Source organism: Dromaius novaehollandiae, chromosome 2 (genome assembly GCF_036370855.1).
Source record: "Dromaius novaehollandiae isolate bDroNov1 chromosome 2, bDroNov1.hap1, whole genome shotgun sequence".
Classification (NCBI taxonomy): Eukaryota; Metazoa; Chordata; class Aves; order Casuariiformes; family Dromaiidae; genus Dromaius; species Dromaius novaehollandiae.
Window position 1 is genome coordinate 134,373,969 of NC_088099.1, and position 25,360 is coordinate 134,399,328.

General features: G+C 38.8%; 1 protein-coding gene across 8 annotated transcripts in view; it reads right to left on the reverse strand.

Moving 5' to 3' along the window:
- The window catches only part of FAM110B (family with sequence similarity 110 member B), a 116,811-nt gene that overhangs the window by 54,131 nt on the left and 37,320 nt on the right, over positions 1-25,360 (reverse strand). For 2 of the 8 annotated variants that reach the window (XM_026102391.2, XM_026102386.2), the window contains exon 1: positions 6,905-7,072. The exons of 5 other annotated variants lie outside the window; for them this stretch is intronic. The gene's annotated coding sequence lies outside the window, so the exon portion shown is untranslated. Of the gene's footprint in view, positions 1-6,890; positions 7,073-25,360 lie in introns of those variants that run through there. One more of the 8 variants, XM_026102388.2, reaches the window with a different exon arrangement.

A 25,360-nucleotide genomic window follows, 5' to 3' on the forward strand; every position in this document is an offset into this window, starting at 1 on the left:
AAGTACGTAATTACCAGTTTTTGAAAGAAGCAAAAAACCCTTCTGTATAGGATCCTAATGCTTTCAGTTGTAGGTTCCATGAAAGTCAGAAGTAGGAGTAGCTATAACTGAAAACATACATATTTCTTGGAAGTGAGGGAAGCATCGATCCAGGTTTAGGAAACTTTCAAAAAAAAAAAAAAAAGTTATTCAGCACCAGATGGATTAAGTATTTGTAGATGTCTTCTCAGAACGGATTTAAGAGTTTGCTGCAGATATGCTTTTGATGCAAATTTAGGCTTCAGAGTCATTGCTTTGTAGTATAAGGAAATGCTCCCAGAAAACTTTGACTCTTTAGAGAGCTAAAAATCACTGTAGATAACAAAGAAACAACCCAGTTTTCCTACATATGCCATAGGAAAAATCAGCCACACTACAGATATGGATCCCCAATCCTATATACTTTTGCATGGAATGGGGCACGACCTGCTTGGCTGTTGCTCTGTGAGGATTTAACGAAGGTACTCTGCGAAACCTCCTCCCAGCAGAGTTAGAGCTGTCAGCCTCAAGCAGGATCCTTTAGGCAATCAGTGCAGCAAATTTGCCAAGCAGCAGGCAAAAAAAGCAAAATTAACAAGACTCTAAGCCAGTAAGCATCCACACGGTTTGGAGCCCCGTAGGCAGCAGTGAAGCTGTCAAGATTCAGGTCAGTATCCTGCTGCTGCTGCTAGAGAAACCCACAGAGAGCAGAAGTAGTAAAAGCAGCTACATAGGTCAAGATTTTACAGAACCACTGCTGATCTGGGGTACCCACATGGGGACATTATTAAAAGCAGCCCTGTTTTCAGAAAGCAGTCAGAAAAACTCATTAATCAGTTTGGAAAGCCTTCATCTAGAGATGACAGGAGGGTAACAGGAAGATGAACAGAGATGCTTGCTTTCAGTAAAGAGGTAACAGGGTGAGAGAAGAAAAGCAGATATGTCAGACTCTGAAAGGTCGGGGGTAAGATTTATATTTGCCAGAACGAGCTTCCCAAGCAGGAACCAAGGACATCGTGCTCAAAAAAATAAGCATCTTTGGTGAGAGAACTTTAATTCTTCACCTGCATGCCATCCTCTGCACCCCAGACTAGGAGGTATTTTTTGATATTCCCCCTTCACTCCTCCCCAAGGGAGGGGTGGCTGTGAGATGTGGAAGAGCACATGGCTGAATGGCAGATAAAAACTGAAAGGCAGGGAGAGACTGATTGCAGAATGTGAATAAAGACAGATGATAGATTTGAATGGGAAAATGGAGCAGACAAATTTAGAAAGGAGGTGGCAGAAGGCAAGAGGAAGAGAATTGTGGAAAAAAGAAAAAACAAGAGACACCGAAGTACTGAAGGACAACAGTACTGCCTATTTCAAGGTCCTGCTCTGTTGCATCCACTGCAATACCTGCCTTCCATGTAACACTAACAGCGGGCATAGGCATACAGCTTCTCCTGGGCTTCACCCAGTCCCTGGGGACTTCTTTCCCAATCAGCAGCTAGGGACCAAAATTACAGGCTCTGCACTCCACGATACATTAATGCAAAATAAGGGTGGTGGTGGTGGTGGGGAACATGGATTGCACCAGGGTTGAAACAACAGTAATGAAAGAGGAGAGCATATCATTTATCAGGTCCCTCAAACATCTTTTGATTAGACTGCTGTTGTAATGTCACAGTAGAAACAAAACTGCACACTCATTTCCAGATGACTGCAGTGCCCAAAATACTCAATGCCCATTATGATACTGAAACATTATGAGGAAATTGTCCTTACCCTGGAAAGTCTGTACTGTAAGTGCTTATACAGGCAAGGGTATTTATACCCTTCTGCCCATCATTTGTAGTGGTGGCTTCTGCCCCTCGGGCACAGGCTGTTGAGCCTACTCTGCAAGCCCACGGCCCGTGGGCACACAAAAGATGTCCCATCTTTTTTGGCTCTGGTTTTTCCCTTCCACTCTAGCCGCCTTCTGCCTAGATTATGAGGGAGAAAATGCTCAGGGACAGAGACTGTATCATATTACATGTTTCCATTATAGGCCAACATGCCTGCCTATATTAATACTTCTCCTTCCAAATCATCACCAATGAAAACAGCTCCCAGATCTTAGAACTGATTAAAGCTAAACAGATGCAGGAGCTAAATATTCCCAACCTCCTGAAAACATGGATACCAGTGCAAATCTGGATATTTGAACTTCCCTCTAATTACCCATACAAGCCATACACCACATTGCATGACTGCACTATAGAATAAGTTTCAACAGACTTGCTAATCAAGAAGCAGAGTAGTCGAGTCTTTCGGCTAATCTACTAATTTCCAAAATGATAAGCTACTTTAAAGCAACAACAAGAATTTAACATGTTTCTTTGTTGTTAATTGGAATTTTGTAGCGCACACATTCATACTTGGAAGGTATGAATGGCTTCAATAAAACCATCCTACAAAACCCAGTTATACAACCAATGAAATAGATGGCCATATAATCATTGCCAGTATAAACAACACTCTTTCAATTAATAAACCAATATAACTCAGACATATGAGAAACAGCTGCACAATGGGGCATAAAACAGAATAATATCTGCTATGCAATGAAATGACAATTCATGTTTATGCTCACGTTCATTAAATTATTCATTTACAAGGTGAAGATCTGGGTTGAAAATGTCTGCTTTGAGAAAGACTCTGGAGAAAGTATTTGTGCCTACAGGTAGCTGAAGCAGGTGTATGAAAAACAATGAGAAACTGAGACAGGAATCTTGTTGCCAGGATTATTCTGAGACAATAGCATCCAGGGTTACTATTTGCCAGTTATATTCTACATTAAATATACCAAGCCACATTTTTAATACCTCATATAATATATTTAAGAACAATTAAAGTTTTTTACTACCAGGAGATTAAATGTAAAAAAAAAAAAGAATTGTTTTAACTTTACCACACTAGAAGTACACAACTGAGTGAAAATACTGCAGTTGCAAGAACCAGAGAAAGAGGTATTGCTACTTTCATTCTCCTGCTCAATAAAACACGATCTTCCTCTATATATTGTAAATGTTTGACATGCAGATGCCTAGAGCAATGCATATTTCATCCTCTGTTTAAGTTTCTGACTTCATATAGTTAGTCCACAAAATAAATTGTGGCAGATGAGTGAGACCTGTGGCAAGGGAAGCGCAGATGTTCCCCACTCCGATGCCCTGCTCACATCTCCGAGCTGCTGAGATTGCAGCGTGCGTTCTTTGCGTGAGACCGCCTCAGCCAGCCAGCTGGGGCCACAGAGGAGATCAGAGCCATTTCCTCAGCAACCTCCTACACCTTCCATCCAAATGCTATGTGAGATAGACCCACAGTTCACATGGGCAACGTGAAAAAACCCACCTCCTTACTATATGGTGTTCCTAAGGCCTAGGCCTACTCAGACATCCGCATGCAGAGAAAATGGTAATGTTTGATTATTTTAATTATTTCTGCTACAGTGGTGTTGAGAGATTGTAATCACAATACCACCTCTTTACTTAGTCTCTATAAGGCATAGGTTAAGAAAATCTCCTTCGAGTGCTCATCCACCTCCCAACTCAAAAGTCTGAAGAACAAAAAGACCTTCCCCAACAAAACACAGAAAACAGGCTATTGATTTCCCACAAACTTTGAAGATGTTATAACATTCAATAAGGTATCTATAAATGTCTCTACTATTTATACAGACTGATATTACATCAGGAAAGCAATAATTGCAATTGATTCCAAAAACAGGAAAAGGAGAAGCGTGCTTTAGGACACTTCTCATTTTAACGTAAACCTAGAAACATGCATATATGCATATATACACGTATGTATATATCACTTACTGCTATTTGACCTTACAAATCATATGACATATAAGTGCAAATCCCGCAAAATAAACACTTTGGTAATACTTTAAATCCCTACGACTGTTTTTCTGGAGCATCTCTTTCATTGCTAACAGACTACAAAAAAATGCATTAACCTTAGGCATAATCTTTCCCCTTTAGATTTGGTATGGTTTTATGTAATGCAAAATTCATTTACACATGCAACAGTAAAAAGACATAATACTTTAATAAACCAGAGCTAGCACACTGTTTATTAGTGGTACTCAGATTACTGCATATATCCATCTTCAGCTAGCAGCCAAAGCCAATGATTCTGAAAACACTACTCTTCAAAGGATAATCCAATAGCATTATAAATGCAATATTAATAGTATGACATTGAAAATGCTAACACACATTCATTTCTACACAAACGCATTTCATGTTAGATGACATAAGTTATTCTTAGGCAGCTATATGTATATGAAGCATTGTAACAGTTGAGACTGATATTTATAGCTACTTTTGTGCTCTTACCATATATATATACGTACACACACGCACACATTGCATTCTTGGTTGGAAAGTTTCCCTTTCACATAACAAGGGATTTTGAGGTTTAAATATGTAACAGATGAGAAATAAGAATAACACACAGAGGCAAAAGCACAACAAATGTGTAACATACGTATCTCCCTACAAAAAGCAATTCAAAACTTAAGTCAAGAAATTCACTGGCAAAACTGACAATCTGAAGAGTACTAGATTTCCTGTAGCAATGGGCTGGTTAAAATATGTATATAGCAACAAATACAACTTTTTTAAAGCAATCTACATGAACTGTTGCTTCAATTTGTTTTCTTTGTTTACTCAAAAGAAAAATGAGGTTATGATGAAAAGTGAAGCAATAACAAAGTAGCTTATTCCTTGCTGTTAAGGCATCGTTAGTTTAAATTACGCTGTCACCAGTGCTAGTTTCATGACCGTCATTTCTTCTGGTGACACTTACATAGATCATTACAGCTCTTTTTGGAGGTAGAGGTCCATACCTAACTAGCTAGTGGTGCAGTTTTTCAGTTCTAGTGTTGATGGTATTAACTGTATCCAGCACTAAAAATACACCAACTTTTACAGCATTTTTCCAGCTGTGTCTTATTTTACATAGAAGTGATGGCAGCTAAATGCATGAAGCGGTAAATGAAAGACAAGATATATCACTCTCTTTCTCTTGAACATAAACAGTCTGGATATGGTGAACATATAATTGAGCTGGGGATTTTACTCACTATGTTTCTTAACTAACATCACCATGATTTACTCCTTCACAGGATCCTGTCGCAAAGGTCACAAAGATGTAGATAAATTATTTCAGGAAAGCCTCTCTTATAAAAGGCACAAGGCACAAATTAACTTAAAACCTCTTTAAAACACTTCTTTTTTTTGGCAATTTGGAGCAAGGGGGAATTCGCAACACCCTGAGAACAACAAGCCTTCACATCCTGAGTCCTCCCTTGTCCAGGCTTAACTGTTGCTATGCAAAAATGTAATTTTCCAAGTCTGCATTAAAGGAAATAACTTTGGAAATAAAACCCAAGTGAATACAGACAGGAAGGTGAATATTTTATTTAGTAGCAAAAATTCAAGGAAACTGGTATGTATCAAGAAATACCCAGCTGTGAGTTAAATCTTTCAAATATTTTTTCCTTTTGAATACACTATCACAAATAAAGTGTGCGTAACTATAGTACCCACATCCGTTTAAAGTTATCGGCTGAATAAATCCCTGCTTTCAAGGGTTTCTACTCAGAAGGCGACATAGTTTCACATGAAATAGCTTGCAAGTGAAGAATTTAATTTTGCTTCATTTTATACAGTAGGAAACACATCTTCATGAATAGGTGCTGAGGGAAGGGTGAAGACTAATACCAAAATAGCTATCATTCCCAATGCCTTTCTGATACTGGCTGAGACAATCTACTCTTACCTCAGACGCATGGTGGCAGCGAGCCAGCTAGATGACTGGTGACTTAATATACAAGTTTATGTGGGCTCTAGAGTCTGACACAGACAAGGGCATTAACTTCGAAGTCTCAACAGCCAGCCTCAATATTCAAACGTCATCATAAGAAGCATGACTGCATTAAGAGATTTGTTTATACGTCATGCTTGTTTCCCTCTATTTTGAACAGCTTTCACTGTAAAAGGAGCTCATTAAATACGTGGTTTTTATAGGAAAAGTTGTGATCAACTGATGTGTACGTCAAGTATAAAAAGAACTTAAACGAGTATGCTGTTTTGATAAACACCGTGATAGTCTCAGACTCGCAGATGAAGAGACTGGCATACGCATTTTGTTTCATTCTACTGCTGAAGGCAATTCTGACAATAAACAAGGCTTTGGGCCAAAATTTGGCCTTTGAGAACAATACAGATATACATATTTATATACGTGTGTGCAAGCAAAGGATATACTGCAGTCTACCAGCCAGGGTGGTTTTAGTTTCATTTTAAAAGCTACTTAATATAAAATCCAGTGGATGAAACAAAGAATCCACCCAAACATGAAGGCTACAGCATCTTTGTTGAAAGAACAATAGCATATTACTCCTCATTCCCCTTTTGCAAAAGAACCGTCACGATGGTTATTGCTCTGATCAAATTAAAGAACATTTCACAGGATTATTCTTTAAACTAATCACTATTCAGAAATTCATCTTCATGTACCAACAGTCATAAACGCTCTAATTCAATTGTTCTGCAGAAAACATCTCAATAAAACAGATACTTCCATTAGCATTACAAAAGGCAATCAGTAAAATTACTCACATGCACAGGCTCAAGGTTTCAAATGAAAGCAATATTCCGGTATAAATATACTCTATTTTTCTACTAAATCCACTCTGTAATGATATGCTTTATAATCTGGTGGTTATCCCACTGGAGTACACATGATACTAATGAAAGCAAGATCAAATTAAACAGATGACATGATTAACAGTATTCATTTCATGCATGACTGTGTTTTAGTGGAGAGATAAAGACCTGAAAGTAATTACCGCGAAGTAAAACTCCTTCGCTGACCTCTTCGCTCGCGGCTAGCAGTCCTTAAGTGCTGATGCTTTATAACAAAGACCAACACGTCTCGTCGGTGGGCTTTCTTTTACGCTACGAGCGGAGCACCTCCACTGTTGCGTGCGCGCAGTACCTCTGTATCTATGTCTGTAATGCAGCATAAAGATTACTGGGGAAACCTATCAAACCGGCAGGCAGCAACGGCGCCCGCCAATAAGAGCCGGGCACATGCAGGCTCCAGCACATGCTCTCTGAGGCTCCCACACTGCCACCGCTGCTTAGCAGGCTGCTAATCTAATTATAGCTGCTCGCTAGCACGGCGCCGCCGCTGAAGCGCAGCACACGAGGAGATTGCATTTGAATATATTAAGCCAAGGAATCAAAACCCAGGGGTTTTCTTAAGCTGGGTCCAGAAAGATAAAATCCCACCTGAAGTACATCATTTGAAAAATAGGGTCGTCTCCATCTCTGAAAAAAGATGCATTTAGGAGCGCACTTTCAGAACCCAACCACTTGTAGTTTGCTAAATCCGTTAGCATGAGACCCTAACAAAGCAGTTTACCCTTCATCAGGAATTCTTGTTTCAAACATACACATTATCCGCACAATACAGACTGTACATTTCTGATTTAGTCACAATACTTCACAAACTAGACCTCAGATCAATGAAGTACCTAAACACATGCTTTCAGGGCACAGCAACCCTACAGAAGTCAACAGGACCATCTCTGTCCTTTAAGTTTACACATGGGCAGATACTCAGATGACTGAGGGGTTTTCTTGTGCACTGGTACATAATGTTTAACTAAGCTTTCCTGAGGCTATGGTTAAAGGCCAAAAAATTTGTGCCATTATGCAAAACTGAATTCTTTTGGAAAATACTTTTCATGAACAGACACTTCTTAGAAGCATGCGTAAGCAAACCTTAAACACATCTTAATATTCCTTAATTCTGTGGACCTATATGATCGATGAGACCATCACGCATCAACATCATGTGCTGACAGCTTCCACAATTATTTCAGGCTACAGAGTATCAGGTGTATAATAATGAGAAAAAGATACCAGCACCTGAAGTTTAGTATTCCTTGACAGTATATTTCAGTTAATCTTCTCTTTGATTAGCACAAACAAATCAATCTTCTGAAGTTTTCAGTGCAGTATGCTTCACATATTCACCTAAAACCCTACAGCGGCCAGAAAGTTTTCAAATGTAAGTGGCTAGGTGTTAGGTCACATATACAGCCTATTTTTCTAAAGTGCCAATTAGCTGTCTCATGAAATCCAAAAGTCGTAACGCAGAATTAGGTATAACTTTATTAATGCTATGTTTTAAGTAAAACACATCACAAGCACTATACAAACAAGACCTTGAACCGCACGGCAATACAGTGAGTTCCTACATGCCCACACCAGCGTTTTTCCCAATTCTTTGCTTTCTTATCACTAGCACCATACAATATCAGGCACAGCCCAAGTACATGGTACTAAAGGTTTAAGTTTGTGCATCATACATTCAGAAGCAAAAGTTACGTTTGCCACTACATAAAATGCTGCTAATGCAACAAGACTCTCATATGGTAGCAGTGTAAAAACCGTATTTATTGATAATATGTAAATAGCTGTGTCACAGCTTTAATCCACCAGTGAAAATTGCTCGCAGACACACTGTGCTAGTAGTGCACCTCTTTCTATAAGGAAAAAATTCTCCAAGCTATCATTGGCTGCAAATAAAAACAAAGTGTGGAAAGAGTGGCTTCTGCCCCTTGTTTCATCTTTCAGTCAACATTAAGTTTTCTGTTCTAATAAACTAAGGATGCTAATTATCAAGTCTTCCTTTTCAGATCACATCGTCTAAGGACGTAGCTTAAACTAGCTGTTATAAACTGTTTTGTTAAAGCACTGTAGAATATACCAAGTTTCTCAACAGTACTCCTTGCTTTAAGTCAGATAACAATGTACACCACGAACAAAGAGGAGGATATACAAAGGTTAAAAACTGCACTTAAAGAGTTCAGGAGACACTGCCACAGTGAAACTGTTTGGTGCTCAACTGTGTGACAATTGGTTCCATGATTTCTCTAACAACGTTGCCAAAGGTAACAAGGGAACAAGACCAAAAGCCTTGATTCCAAGTCCTCCAGTCAAACTCTTGGAAATGCTCAGATTTTGCTAAGAAAAGAAACAGCCAAAACCAAACAAAAAATACCCCACACACACGAAAAAGAAAAAAGGACAAATCATTGTTTTATCTAATCCAGGAGGAAACCTTCACAGACCACCAAGCTGCCAACAACAGGTGACAAGACAACCAAGAATCCATAAACAGAAATCAAACCAGCTCCAGCTGCTATGGGAATCACTGTTTTGGCTCTCTGCCTAAACCTACGTGTCTGCTCCTCTGCCCAGCAGCTCCCAGAGCCCCACTGCTCCCCTCCCACATGTGCCCAGCATAGCCCCATTACAGCTGGGCTCCTGCCACACACCTGCTGGCTCAGGCAGCAGCTACAGCTGAAGTCCCTGGCAAGGGCTGGCCTGGCCATCACACTCTGAACATGCCACTCCTGCAGGCTCTCTTCATACTTGCCTTTTTTTTTTTCTTTTTTTTTTTTTAAATGCCATGGTGGCAGTTGTGGTCAGTGGCTCCTCCCACTTCTGAGATCATGTGGTGGTTCAGGTCCTCAGTGAGAACACATCTCCATCAACAACTGCAAAGTTGGTATTTCAAGGGACACCTGCTCTTCTAGCTATTATGACAACGGGCTAGGAAAGGTAGGTGTAGGAAACAGCACCTCAGAGGGACTCTGACACTTGCAGCCCACTGTGGCATGTTATGCAGGGCTGAAACTCCAGCCCAGAGCAAAGACCTGTGCCAGCTGCCTCTGCTGCCAGCGACTGCTATGCATCAAGTGCTTGGATCATGCAAAGGACCTGCAACGGGATACTGTCATGGACACTTCTGTCAGCAATAGAAGCCGAGAGGTTTCCCAAGGACACAAGAGACTTCTCAGCCCTAGCAAATCTCTGCTGGAAATGACCACGTTTCAAAAGGTACATAACTTGGCCAATATTAGGCAGATTTTCATAGAAAGCAAAAGCATATCCTTCGCACAAAGCATCCATCTGTGCCAAATCTCAAGGTCCTGCTTCTCCGCATGGCAGTAGTAAAGTACTCCAAGGAAGGGGCTCTACAATGTTTTTAGAAATTACGAGTTCAATTTTCCCTAGCCACATTCTTGACAGGAGTTTTGATCAAAAATTTCCAAAACCATACGGCCTGAGGAAGATGCCCATCACAGTAGGGAGGGCAAAGGAAAACTTACGGGTATGGTGAATTTATATGCAACTGAAACCAGAATCTCATACTCAAAATTGTCTAGCTACCAATTAATAAATTTTGTACCTCATTTAGGCATGTCTAAGTGAAGTAATAGTCAGATCAATATTTTGGGAACAAACAATTTTTTATTATGTTAAAAATGCTTTTGTAAGTACATACATAGCCAATGGTTTCAAAACAAGAATATTTAAAATAAAGAAGTCTTATGTGCTTTACAAATAAATTGATTTCACTCTAAGTAACACTTTTGATTTAATAGATACAAAATATTACTTGGGAACGGCTACAATAGTTACTTAATCAGATTTTGCATAATACAGTAAACATATGGAATAAAAATGAGTTGAGTAAAAGGGTTGGTAAAGGAACATGCTGCATTTCTAAAGGCAGTAGTGTGTACATTTCCAAGCTGCAGCCCTGAGAGGTTGAACTGAACCAATTACCCTAATGAATATTTTACTTGGCTTGATGCATTCATTAAGCTTTTAGAAGAACGTGAGCTAAACCATTGCATAGGTATGTATTCTTAAAAAAAAGAAAAAGCTAAGAAAGTGATGTGCTGCACTTTTCACATTTACACAGATCAAAAAAAAAAATGAGGGAACAATATCATCTTTTACTAATTTTTCTACATTTCAACATTCCTTCCCAGAGAGACTTATTTTTGTCTCTTGTGAAAATTATCTTTGACTTCATAATAGTTACTGGTGTTCCTCCCCTTCCTATCAAGTACTTGACGGATTTTGGCAAGTCTGAAGATTGGTGGAAAAATCAGAAAGCCCATCATCATTCATGGAGGGAGAGACAACAGAAAACAAGCCTGATGTGTGCCATTTAAACTTTTCTTAGGAAGTTGCAAATACCAGGCTTCAAGGACAGCACCAAGTTAAAAACTTGTGTTTATTTTATGGAACATGGAAATTTCTTGGGCTGATCCCAACTTCAGTGCAGTTCAATTCAAAAGCAATTACCTGTACACGAGTGTGTACATGTGAAGACTGTGTTGCTTAGAAGTTAGTCAAACCCCCAACTTTGCAACTTTTTTTTCAAATATGCTAATTCTGTCCTAAACTTCCTACACAAGGCTGCTCTGGGTGCTTAACAACAGGCAGAGGAGTCCTAGTGTATAAGTCATAGAGAGTTTCTGGAGGATGACACTAGGACTGATTGCTATGGAATATTTTTATAGCATGCATACGATGTACTCCTCAGAAGTGTAAAAGAAAAAACCCACAGAGAAGTATTGTTCTCTTGCCTCTGCTGACATGTTGGCAATATCTTCATCAAGACCCAACTGATCAAAATTAACATAATCTGTCACTACTACCTCCAAGAACCAGCTGAGGAGCATTTAAGCTGTCAGTAAGGTCTGTTTCATCCTACCACTGATGGACACTTCCAGTAAATGCAGTAAAGAAAGATCCAAAGTGGAGTCTGGAGGAGGTTAACTACTTTGAGCACTTATACTTTGCCAGCATAACCAGATGTGGGAGAACATAGCTGTTAGGATTATCCTGTTAGCATCTATAAGAACACATAAAAAAACCAAATTCAAATGACAGGTCATTCTAAAGACTTCAAGTCATCACCCTGAAACATGCTTCCCCTCACACACACTACTCCAATCTATCTACATCCTGATATAGATCTTCCATTACCCTGTAATGTTCATTTTTTTCTCACCAATGTTTTCTTCCACTCTATATTTCAGCAAATATGCAAATTATGTAAACTGTCCATGCCCTCTTTCTTTCTACCACACTTATTTTTCTGTCCCCTGCCCTTCCATACTGCTGTATCCATTAACTCTTCTTTCTTTGACCCAGCAGCTGAGATGCACAATGAGCTAATCAAAAGGGAAGGCACCCACCTGCACAGCTAAGGCTTTAGCAGATGAGAACCCATGTGTGCCTCCTAGCCACCACACCATGACTTCTGGCTGCCCAGCCAGTCAGCCAGAAGTTTGAACCAGAGGAGGGGATCACACCGCTTGTCAGTAACACTTCGAGCATAAGAAATAGCCCTTAATAGGGAATCCATGCCCTAGACCACATACAGTGAATACCTGACCTATATCAATCAGTGATCAGAACCCCACCGAGCCAAAGACAGTATATATGTTACAGAAACTGCTCTTTCTAAACAGCCAAGTGAGACAGACATTAAGAGACTAACAGGTTAAAAAAAAACTGTCAAAAAAAAATTGATCTAAGATGCTGAAGTCATAATATAAGGAACAACAGCAGCAAATCTCAACAGTTTACAAGATATGGGAAGTTAAATCTATTTTGGAATAGGCCACAAAAGGGACTCCACTTCACAAGTGGCGATTAAGTTTTGCACTTGATGTGGAAGCAAGTGAGGATCCAGAGTGTCACTTGAGCCAGAAAGCTGACAGACAAGTACAGACACATCTCAGGTCATCCTTAATGGAAGAAGTAGAGAAAACCTTGGAATACAATAAGCATAATTCCAGTACCTCCATGTTATTAATCTTCATTACTTCTACTGGCATGTTCTTCTCTTTCCCTTTCTACTTTGCATCTTTTTCACTATGACTGCATTACTGTAACCTGTAACACACAGTCAGATGCTGAGCATATATACCTGAGATACACATAGTTTGGCCTGGGAAAACTTTCAATGCAAGTTTTCCAATAGAGGACAAGTGTCATTTTTCAAAAATGCTATGGTGCAAACAGCATAACAGGTAAAGAATGAAGTCTAGCATTCTTCTCTTTGAAGCAAAAAACTGTCAGAGTTGCTCACTTCCGTAATTATGAATGTTATTTCAAATTCTGAGTATAAAGTACAGCAATGTGGCTTTCTTTGATCTTGCGTGATGACAAAGACGACCTATTAAGCTATTTAAAACTTATTGGTTTTCATCCTTCAAAGACTGTTTTCCCCTCTCTTACATCTCTTTATGTGAGAGTGTATTTATGTTGAACAACAAGACAACTAGAAAGGAAGTCAAGGTGCGACTGTCAGTAGATGAAGTGGTTCTTCAGACAGTAATGTATATAGGCATACACTCAAAAACCGCTTTGCCACCAGCAAGCTCAGTGTGAGCTCAGAGCTGTGAACCTTTGAGACTGCAGTGCTCTAGTACTCACTGGTAAAGCGCTGGGTAATTCAGAGTTTCAAAGCAACTCTCAGATCTTACTAATGTGCACAAGAGTTGAAGACATTCAACACAAGGGATCCCAGAAGAATACTAGCTCTACATGCAATGGCTTTGGTTAACATTTCAAGGCTAGCAAGTCTGAAGACAACCTACTAATCTTAAAGCTTTTTTCAACTAGATGTAAAGCAATTTATTTTAATCCTGGAAAGAGTCTTAATGTCTAGAAATTGTATCCTTTTAAGACCAGTAACTGTAACTCGCTATACCAGAACACAGTCTTACAAGAAACTAGAAGCATTTTGCTGGAACAGAAGAACCTCTATAGTAAGAAAGGCTTAATGATCTAATGGAGCAAGTCAAAAGCCTTTTTATGAAAAAAGCCCTTCCAGACTCTTATTTAGTATAATGTCCCAGAACAATAGCGTCCTTGCATCCAGAGCAGCACGTACACCTAGCAGTTGGAAGTCTGTAGCACAGGTAAGATCCCAGGCCCCGCTTCCAGGACTCTTTCTGGATTTTAGCCAATCTTTCTGTAATGTAAAATGAGCAAACAATTCACATACCTAGGGCTATGAAAAATTAGTATAAATTAGGACAGATGAGTGCCTGACCCTCAAGCCTAACAAATCACATTCCTTGTCATCTTCCCCTTTCTAGCCATTTGAATAGACACTTTCTGCACTGTGCTCCAACTAAAACAAGAGTAAGAGAACCCTACCAACATCAGCACGGGGGGCTAGGGAGTGCTCTAAAAAGGATGGGAAACAGGCAGCAGGGGAACTGTGCCACATCCTGGGGGTAAATTATCTACTTTGCTTTGCCTTCCCAAAGCCTTCTTGGGTACAACAACAGACATTTTCTTCATCTTCCCCTCCCAGAGCTGGGAGGAATAAAAAATGTTGCCTAATTTCTCTGCAGCACATATCCACGTGGTATAGTTAGTGTTGTACATCTGCTGGACTACCACTTGTAGTGCTACTGCTACTGGTGACCACAATTTCTTCTTGTGGCCATCCAAGAAAAGTCACCTTCATGAAGTGCTCAGAGAACAGATAAATCTGAAATCAGATTGAGCCTTTTATCCCTTTATCCCAAGTGCAAATCCCCAGTGCTTCCAGAATTGGTTTCTAAAAGCACAAGCATGAGGATCTTCAGTTTTATGTTAAAATGCAAGTACATAACAACCTTTGTCTCACTGGCACTGTAACTTAGCACTGCTGACTCCACACGTCATTTTGGTGAGCATTTATTATTTTGGCATGAATTTATATCAACATAAGAGTAAGATTAATGCAGACTAATGGTTGTATGTCTAAACCTAGTCTTCACTGAAAACTCAAAGTCATTTTGTAAGCATGCACAGGCAGCAAAAAACGCTGCATTTTTTTCTGATATTGTATCCTGTAAAGGACAGCACATTTTTGAGATCGGCTTCCCACTACCTCAAGCAGGTGACTTCTCTGTGGTAAGTCTAGAAGTCTCAAACATGCCACAGGTAGAAGAGTAAGTCAGTAACACCATAATAGCAACACCACGAATCCCTTGTCCCTAAAAAAAAAAAAAATTAGGTCCAAAAAAAAAAGGGGGGGGGGGGAACAAAGGTCAAAAGGCAAGCACCAAGCACTCAAAAATTAAGAAAAAAAGTAGTCAGAACTATAGCTTCTCCAGGTATTCACAAACATAACTCCAGCATGCACTGTAATAACACAGTCTTTAGCTAAATGAACAAAGAAATCTCTGCTTATTCCCTAAGCTTCTGTCTTATTCAGGATCCAAAAAAGAAGCTGCTTTATTCGTTGACTGGCTTTAAAGATGATATTGATATTTTCAAAGCACCCTATAGTCAAAACATAATCAGTATAATCACAGTAAAAGCTCTGGTAGCAAAGGGAAATACTGGAAAGTTTCTAAGTTTCCCAAGTGTTTAACACTGATTTCACTGTACATATTATTCATGTTTGACAACAGAAACCCCATATTATGGCACTTAAATGCTATAATTTCTATACTTAAATTGCCACATACAACCCCACCAGATCCCACCCACTAGCTTAAATGTCCATATTTGGAAGGACTGAAGGGAAGCAGTGTAAATAACCAAGTGCATACAAGTACCAATTTTTACACGGATCAGTTCAACACAAGCTAGTGTGCACATGGCTAACCTTCAAAATCTATCCATTTATCTCCTTTAAAGTATTCAGGTATTCTGAGTACTTACAACTGCCCTATTTGTTTATAATGAAACAGATACAAAATTACATAAATTGAAACAGCTTTGAAATATTGATGTTGAGAAGAATTCAGAAGGCTCATTCTCTCTTCAGGTACTTCAAATATAATCATCCCTTGTGGCAAGTTAGTACAGTACTTCTGGAAACAGTAACTTCTACTATTGCTTTGCATCTTATATCAATACAGTGAGACAAAACCCAACCAAATTTAACATCTGATTTTTTATTATTCTACTTTCTATGCTAAGATAAAGAAGTAACTACATTCAGAAATCTCTTTACTTGCTCACCACAGGGGATTTAACTTATATATCTGAGACTGCATAAAGGAGAAGTCTGGAAATTATGTTTTACCTTTTACAGTAGTTTTTTTCCTTTTTTTTTTTTTTAAAAGGCTTCTGCACACATGTTTCTCCAGCTCCAAAACTAACAGAGGAGAGGAGCTGGAAAAAAGTCAGAGATTCCTTCAAGTCCTCCTGGTCATGCTGTATACTAGAATGTCTCATATCTCCCATCTCATGACATTCCTCTAGCCTTCCTGCAGCAGAAGACGGAGTTCAAGTTTGACAGAACTTACAGATAGCTTGCTCAAGTAAATAAAAATACAAAGGAAGAAGTACAAAATAGAAGTAGAAATCAACTGTGGATATGCAAGATGGGCTGGAGATAAAAAGATGTATAAAATCTGTAGAAGCTGCTGGTGGTGACAGAGATACATGCCTACACTTGAGAAGTTTGCTCTGTCAAAACAAAACAAAAAACACCACACACATGAAAGAACAAGACCAAAAGAAAAATGAAGAAAGCAAGGGCCCAACAAAAGGGAGCAACAAAAGCCACACCTAAGAAGTATTAGGAAACAGAAGACCCCCCCCACCAAAAAAAAAAAAAAGAAAAGAAAGCCTTGTAGATGGTAGTACCTCCTTACCTCCTTGCCCATCTCAGCAGCTTATGAAGTGTGCTAGGCTGCAGATTTCCTAGCTTGTGAGGAAGAAAAGCAAAAGAAAAACAAAACTAAAAAAACCTGTCATTGTTATTTGCATCTCACTACTATAAGTCTCAGGCAAACTTACCTGTAACTTCTTTAAAAACAAAAGTATCCAGCCAACTTTCCTCCTAGAAACAACACATGCAGCAGCTCACACTTGCTAAATGTAGCCGTATGGACATCCTTTCTATAAATTTTATTAAAGATAAATAGATTTAATTTACGTAGTCTTCAAGGCAGCCAGATGGAAAAAGAGTATTGATTTCTTGTCAGAACCCTTCCAAGTCAGCAGTTGGATCCACCAGCAAGTTAGCAGACACCCTAACCCATGGTTAAGTACTGCAGTCTCTGGCACACAGTAGTTCCTCTGTGGAGGAGGAAAGAAATTAAAGCTGGGGTCTGGAACTCTCTCATTGACCTTATAAACAAAAACCAGGTTCCTAAATTAATTGGTTCCCGTTTTCTTTGGGGGGTTCACTTGCATCACCTCATTTCTTAGAGTTCAGATAGCTTGACTCAAACTTCTCCAGGACCATAAGCTCATGCCTCCACAGCCACCAAGATTAAGGTATTGTGGGAGTTGGCTAGCAAGGAGTAGCAGAAAGAAGGCTTTTTTTTTTTAAATTAAAGTTTAAAGTCATCTCCGAATGTAGTCTGTTGACAAGTCAAGGTTAAGTATTTTCTGTGTGAAGGTACTGTGAAAGATTTTTATACTCCACATCCCAATAACTGATCACCTGAAGAAGCCAGCCAAGAGCTAGCAGAGACTATAGTGGTGAGAACACTTCCCAGGGTGTTTGGGGTTTTTGTTTTTCTAAACCTTAGTGAAACTCACTATCATTTTCTCAGCTGAGAAAATTAAGATAGAAACATAGATAAGGAAATAGCACAAAACTAAATACAGGTATAGTTACCTGGCAATTTAGATAACTGGTGAGTCATTTCAGTATTTGCATTAGAATTAAAACATTCAAACATTAAAGACTGCTGGTGTGCAATCTGTAACAGAATGGAAGGCTGTATCAAATGCATATGCAGACTACATCTTACAGACCCTTCCCACCCGCAAGATAACCCAAGTTTTATGTTACGAGAAATCCACTCTGTTCTTCACACAAAACTTAACATAAGGAGTTACTATCAATTTGAAAAAGACTCAAAATATTAACCCAAAGTGTTATCATTCAAGACTCTACATAAACACCTTCTTCTGCTTCCCTTAATACTGAAATTTAAGACCTTGCCTGTGACTAAAATATGTAAATGAGTGTACTGACTTGGCAAAGATCATTAGCAATCATTCAGGAAAAGTGTGATTTAAAACTTCTAATTCTGATTTATCTTGTAATCTGACTTACAAAATAGAGAAAACAATTATTTAGATGAGTCAACATTTTCATTAAATGCTGCCTATCATCATGAAAGCCCAGGTGAATGCACATTGCAAAAGACTGTTTGTGAAGAATTACATTATTAAGATGTAACTCAACACAGTTAAAGCTCGTGTGGTAAATACAGGTTTATTCATTTCTCCGAACCCCCTCTGCTCTTTGTGTTCTACTAATCAGTCTTACAGAGAAAGTTCTACAGAAGGCATAAGACTACTGGAATAATCCACAAGTAACAATACTTCATTAGCATTGATGCAAACACAAGACCCAAGTTTGGATATCAGAATGATCAAGTGTTAATAACATGTAATTCTGGATGGAGATAACAAATCACACTGAAGTGACTAAATAATATTTGGCTGAGGTCATGTATCTACACGTGCTCTGCTCAGTCCACTGCAGAGTGCTTCTTAAATACCGTATGACAGGAGAAAGTACTCTCATGCCACTGAAAGCTAACAGCACCTAACCTGATATGAAGGAATCAGTTACAAACTGTAGCTTTAACAGGTAGCAGTAACGAGAGACATGATTCTGTTTTAAAGTAAATCAGACACTTGCCCCTAATGCATGAACATCCTCCCTTTCTCGAAAATACTTTATAGATCAGCAAAAGGTTTGTATGTGCTGACATTTTCAAAAACAGAGGATGCTGATCTGGTTTTCAGATTGTGTATTTATGCTAAACAAACCTAATAACTGTTGGGGTAACAAGCCATTTCAGATCATGGTATGAGGTCTCAGGGACACTAATGAGAAAATATAATTAAAGTCAGCTACCAGAGTTCACTGAAAAATATTTTCTTCCTTTTGTACACATCAAACTTTAATAAATCACACAGGATTCAGTACTAAGCTCTCTGGAGAAAAAAATTAAATGTTTTCATTCAATACATTGTCTAAGAAACTCCAGAAAGTCTCAAAACAAACAGAGATGAAGCAAGATATTTGAACAGGCTTGAGTGGAAACACTTTATTTTTATCACATAGCGGGGAATTCTGGATACTGCTACAATGACAAACACCATGTCCTCAGCTACCCCTACCAAAGGGGAAGGGTTTTCACAAAATGCTTTGTTCAAGGGACTGATGCTGCTTCTGGTAAACCCTGGTGGGACAGCCACAGAATTGCCAACAACCATGGTAAGAGCCCAGGAGGACTGAAGTCCTCCCCTGGAAATCCATTTCAGGCTCATCACGCTGCCTGTAAAGAAAGCTCTTCCATCCACGAAGAGCTCTTTTCAGTGCAGAGGAACACGTAGCTTCTGCTTTTCGAAAAGCTCAACACTCCATATTGCTACTGGTCAGCGCTAACCACAGCTAAGTGAAAAATCCACAGTAGGCATTAAATGCTCAAGATTAGCAGTCAGCTAATTAACCTAACCTACTGGCCCTATTTTGTACAACAGGTCTCCAGTGCAACTGCATCTGGTAGATGCAACAGGACGGCTATACCACATGATACCTTAATCCTGTAAACTTTCCCACTCCAGCAGGGCCCTACTAACATTACTCACATTAAACAAAAATGAGACTCTGGACAGGACAAATTCCTTTATGGTGGAAAGAATATTGTTTGTGATAAGGAACAGACAAAAGATCTGTGTCTTATTACTTGTTTTTGAACATCCTTCTTCACAAATTTAAGCGAAAGAGTCAGAGCTTGATTTTTCAGGGAAGTAACCAAAAATCATATAGCTATTATTTTGGTAATGTGCTACTAGCAACCAATGTAGGCGAAAGCTTCATCCTCTCAAAAATGTATCCACTAAAGAAATAGCAGGAATTCCTGCACTTTTAAAAAAACTATTATTTTTTGTTTTAGGGAATTTGGGGTGGGGAGGATCTGTGCATCTTCTAGGAGAATAAACTTTATAATTGTTACAGCCGAAGGAAAAGCTTAAAAAGAAAAAAGAGGTGAGTCATTTTCCCCTCAAACCACCTTCTCTAAAGAACCTGAATGCAGAAATTCGGGTCCACAGGAGAAGATGCAAAAGGCACAGAATCTCCCTACGTAGTGCCTGACTTCCAACAGCGAGTGCCCATAGCCACCCAGAGATGAGAGCCAGCTCCAGACTGGGATTGTCACAGCAGGGGTCACACCAGTACTCCAGAACACTCACCGTATGCCAGTGTAAACAGTTCTGGTGCCAAAAGCAGCTCTCTTCCCTAGTAGGCCACCCTACAAAGCGGCAACTTTGACCCCAGACACCTGTACACATGCTCAAGCATCCTCCCAGCTTTTGGATTTTGAAGGCTTTCTTCACCACCCTGGTTTGGAGAAGACTAGTGAAGGATGGGACCTTTTTTACTGCAGCAAACACTCATCTCTTCCTTTAACCAGGGCAGAAGGTGCTCCTCTAAGGAATGTGGGGCACCTTACGGTTTGAAGGCCTTTTACAATGCAGGCAAAAAGGTGCTGAAAAAGACTATTTTTCTTTCTACAATTGATGACCTTCACCTGACAACCTCTCAGAAAACATGAGGCACTGAATGCAGAGACTCTAACAGAGACCTAGCTAAAGCCCAGAAACATCTAGAGAAGTGAAACATGGTGAATCAGCATTTACAAAAGCTACTGCTTATGTAATCTGAATAAAAGTCTGAGACTTCAGCTGGGCAGAGTTCCCTGTATTTGACTTCAAATCAGAGACACTTTCTTATATTTTTAGGAACGTGATTATATACAGGTAGTTATGTTTGTCTAACTTCTGCCTAAGGAATAGGAGCTGCTGAACTGTAGACCTCTTCTTCTCACCTCAGGCATACAAGTTATAGAAAGTTTTTGAAGATAAAGGATATAGAGAAAACTGGAAAGCAGAATAAACTGCAACATACATTTACCAAAAGTACATTGGGCTAGATTAGTGCAGCATTTCTTTGCAACTGATTTTCCTAGGTAATGGCATTGCAGTAAGTCTAATCTCTAGACTCCAGCAAAACTTTCATGTGATACCACATGGAAAATTGTCACTTCTGGTGGAGAAGGGGGAAAGGGAGTGGCAAAAACACTATAAAGAAGGCTGAAGAAGTCACTACAAGAAAAGGACAAGAAATTGTTTCAAAAAACCTCTCCTACATCAGGGAAATTAAACTGGTACCAATGGTACTTCAGATTTTTATAAAAGGCCTTGCTGCAAGCTGGAAGTATGCACTGATGAGACTTTCTGATAATGCAAAACTGCAAGGCATCATCAACACAAAGAAGGACTGAAGTGCCTCACTGAAATAAATGAATAATCTCATGAATTACAGTGACAGAAATGTAGCAGCACAGAGTGCAAGGTCAGGCACTTTCACAACAGTAATCAAAAACTCTGCTAAAAATGGCAGAGTCATCAGTAGGAAAGAAGAGATGAATAAAGACCTGCATGCAGGAGTTGGTCACAAATGACTATGAGGCACTGCTATGATACCATCTGTGATACAGGCCTTGGGCAAACGCTATCCAAGGAAGAGAAGAGCACAATATAAATGATTCTGTATCTCCAGCTTACTATGAGTTGATCTTTTCCTCCTGAGAAAGAGTTAAAAGAAAAGCAGAACATTTAAACCAGAAATAGAAAAGATAGAAATCCACCAAAATTTTAAAAGCACATTTTCTACTGGTCCACAACCTTTGGAGATACATCAGCAGACAAGGAAGATCACAACTTGCTCCTTTCAGATGTGCACACTCAATGAAAACCATATTGTAAATAAGTGTTACATTCACCACCATTTTTGCTTTGAATCAGAGGGATACAACTCAAAAAATGAGGTGGTATTTTCTTCCATTCCATGTTTTGAGGAAAGTTTTTCCAGCTCATAGAAAAAACAAACATTGAGCCTGGTCACATACTTAAATAATGTAGGTTGTATTACCTGCAGTGTAACCAGTAAGGTGAGTACACACTGAAGAATACATCCACCAATACTCTTCTGTATAGGAATACATTCTTATTTTCACATGATGTAATAACTGCAGCCACATAGTGTAAGAAAAATTAGTGCCAGCAGAGGGAGGCAGCTGCTCTCCAGGCAACATATCTTAACATTCCTCACTGCACAGTAGGAAGCCAACGAGTTTGTTTTTGTGGAAGTGAACTCACCCCTCAGCCATTGTGTAAATGTGGCTTTAAATCAAGCTGTAATTAGATTTTGCTGTATTTAACAAAACCCCTCTTGTTGCTCCTCTTTTCCAGCTCTACACAGGAAATAAAAGCACTCATAAAAGAAAAGAGAAAGAATGTCTCTTATGTCTCTTCCGTGAGCATGTTCTGGCACACATGCAGAAGTGCAGAATACAAAGCAATAAACTTGCAGGGGACACAATCTTCACACTGTGTAGGAACACAAAGGTCTCAGCTGGTCCATGTTAAATGCAGCTTTGCATTTATCAATATTCTGTTTCATCACATTAATATTGTTAAAAGATACTAAGAGTCCAACACTTGGAGTCCAGCTTTTCTTCACAGATTTAATTTACTTGGCAGGAAACGTAAGTGGAAATCTTCTGCTCAAAACTTAGGCAAACTAAGACTGCCACGTATTCATTTTAGGAAAGATCTTTTCTTTCCTGCTTATTGTAACTATTTTTAAACCAAATAGCTCTATTCCCATCACTCTTTGTACAGACAGGTACTCCTAAAATTTAACTATTAGAGTTTTCTTCAAATTCACTTTACTGCAACACACATCATACAGGGTGGCTTCATTTTGCTGGCTGCATTTTTTTTTTAAGTGAACTTAAACTAAACTACATACTACCACTTTGGTTTACATTGCTACATGAGTAATTACATAGCAAATAAAGTTGAGTCCCCTCAGAGTAAACTTTCAACAGTTCCAGAGCTTACAAAGTACTTTACAATGGGGGAGACAATAATGGATTCAATGATAAACCCCTGAAAGAAAGGTAAGTGACATGCCCAGGGCCACATAACGGAAGTTAGTAGCTGATCTTAGAACAAAAAGTTTCTGCCCTTAATCCAGACCTTAACTACCAAAGAATGCTTCTTCCCAGTGAGTCGAAACCTATTGATAACTATCTAGTCTTGTAAAAGTTTCAGAATACTTAAAGGAAAGGAGATTAACTGCTAATTACTTACATACAATCATTGCTTAGGATATACTTATTCATTTATTTACTGAAGTTACCAATTCTTATTTTAGGAAAATTTGAAAGTGTGCCTTTTAAAAAAATTCAAAAACTTATTCCCCAATACCTACTTGCCTACAAATTTTCTATTATGCTGCAAGTTTTAAGAAAGCTAAGGCTTTTTTAGAGAACTTAAAAGATAACCAAGCTCTGAAATCAGAAAGTCACTTTTTGCATTTTATTTCCTTTCTGAAAGAGTTTGCAGAGGGCGGCAAGTTTAAAGGTGTTATTTGTAGAGTATCAATTAATTTTCCTTTCTTTAAGGAAAAGAAAAAGCCTTGGAGAAAGCAATTAACGTGCTTAAGGGTATGAAAATATGACAAGAGCCTGAAAAAAATAAGATTGTGTAGTCAAATAGAAGGGACAAGGGAAAAGGCTACATTTAGTTATTAAAGATGCAGATTTAAATGTCCAGAAATATTTATAAACAAGTTTTAGGCCATCATGCAATTTAATTATGGATATCTTTGCCACAGGAAGTCAATAAGACCAGTATTTTAACAAGATTAAAAAAAGGATATATTATACAACAAGTATATTAATCAATGCAAACAATATTAGAACAGATATTAAACTGACTGGTTTGTAGTTTAATCTCTAAATGGAAGAGACCAGGGCAAACCACTATTGAGAGTGGATTATCCCACACCTGTGCGAAGATTCTTATATTTGCTTTTGAAATATCTGGTAGTAGCTCCTCTATGGGGAAGCATAATGAAGTTTGGTTCAGTACCACTCCAAAACAACAGTACAAGAACTCATATTACATGTACAGAATTTCTGCTTCTGAAACTATAAATCAGCTGAGCAAAAGATCACAAGTATTCAGCATTCTAGTCCTTAGAATATCTATACTTATACAAAACACCATTTTGAAATGAAATATCCCACATACAAGAAATGTCATCCTTTGCCATAACCAGACTATAGTTACACTTGTTTTCAATAGCGTTCTTTCACCCTTAGAAGCCGAGAACTTTTTTGCTTTGTAGAGGCCTGAAAATTGGCACAGTAGGGCAGTGATCCACAACCTCATGTAACATTTAATATTAATGTCCAACCAAGCCAAGAATTCAGAAAAATAAAGGAGGGGGGGAATCTAATAAGGCACACAGCCAGTGGTATGGAACTATAGCCAGGAAAGGGGAGTCTCGATTCCAACTCCTAATGTGGAAGCATACGATGGGATTAGCCTTATCTTATTTAAGTTTCTTAACAGCAAGTCTGCATCCTCCAGACAGTGTTCTGTTTCCAGAGGGATTCAAATTTCAAGTAAGAGTTGTCCTTAAAATAAAGTCACAATAGCTATGTTTGGCAAAGCTAGAACCATGAGGACAACAGGAACAGCCAAAACAGTTTATTCAGGTTTGACTTGAGAGGAAGAGCTAAATTTCAAGCTAGATTAAAAATAAGACAAGACATACTCAAAACAGCTTAGAGACTACCATTTTTGGGTCATTCCCTGTATTTTTACCTTAACTTGTGAATTGAAAAGCAGGCGTAAGGAGTCTTCTAGGACAGCATTTCAATTGAGATTATCCTCTACAAAATAATCAGTACCTTTCTTCTCATCCCTCACATACTGTTTTGCTAGTCTGAGAATGCTATCTGTATTTATTTATTTCTGAAAAGTTTTTTAATCCCCTAAAAGTACCAGCATCGTAAAGTGCAGCTATCTTGTGTTCCACGAACTTTAGAAGAAAAGAAAAATTCTTACAGCATTTGCGCTAACAGCTCTGTTTCAGTGTTTATATGGAAATACACTGCTACTACTGTAACCATGCAAAGCTAAAATACCCTGTGGTAAATTTAAAGCTACACTTCAATTAAAGTTTACAAGTGTTATGGCCCACTGACAGTCCAAGTTGAGGTATAAGCATAGGAAAAAAAGCAGAAAGAAAACTAAGTGCCAGGTCTTGCATGCTAACAAGAATTTTACAGCAGTCAAACTAAAGACCTATTTGACTAAACATTGTCAAAATGTGTCAGCCTGTTTGTTGAAGCAACTGTTTCAGTTGCAGATAGAACCAGAGTAGAAACAGTTGAATATTGGAAGAGCCTGACAAAAAAAGGGAAGAAAATTTTACGTCTCTTTTGTTGTAAAGATTCATATGCTGTCTTTTATAACACACTTCCTTTAAAGAGCATTGATGGGTAATACCTCAAGTAACTTGATATTCTACAACACAAGACGATATTTGTAAAATAGCAGCCGCAGAG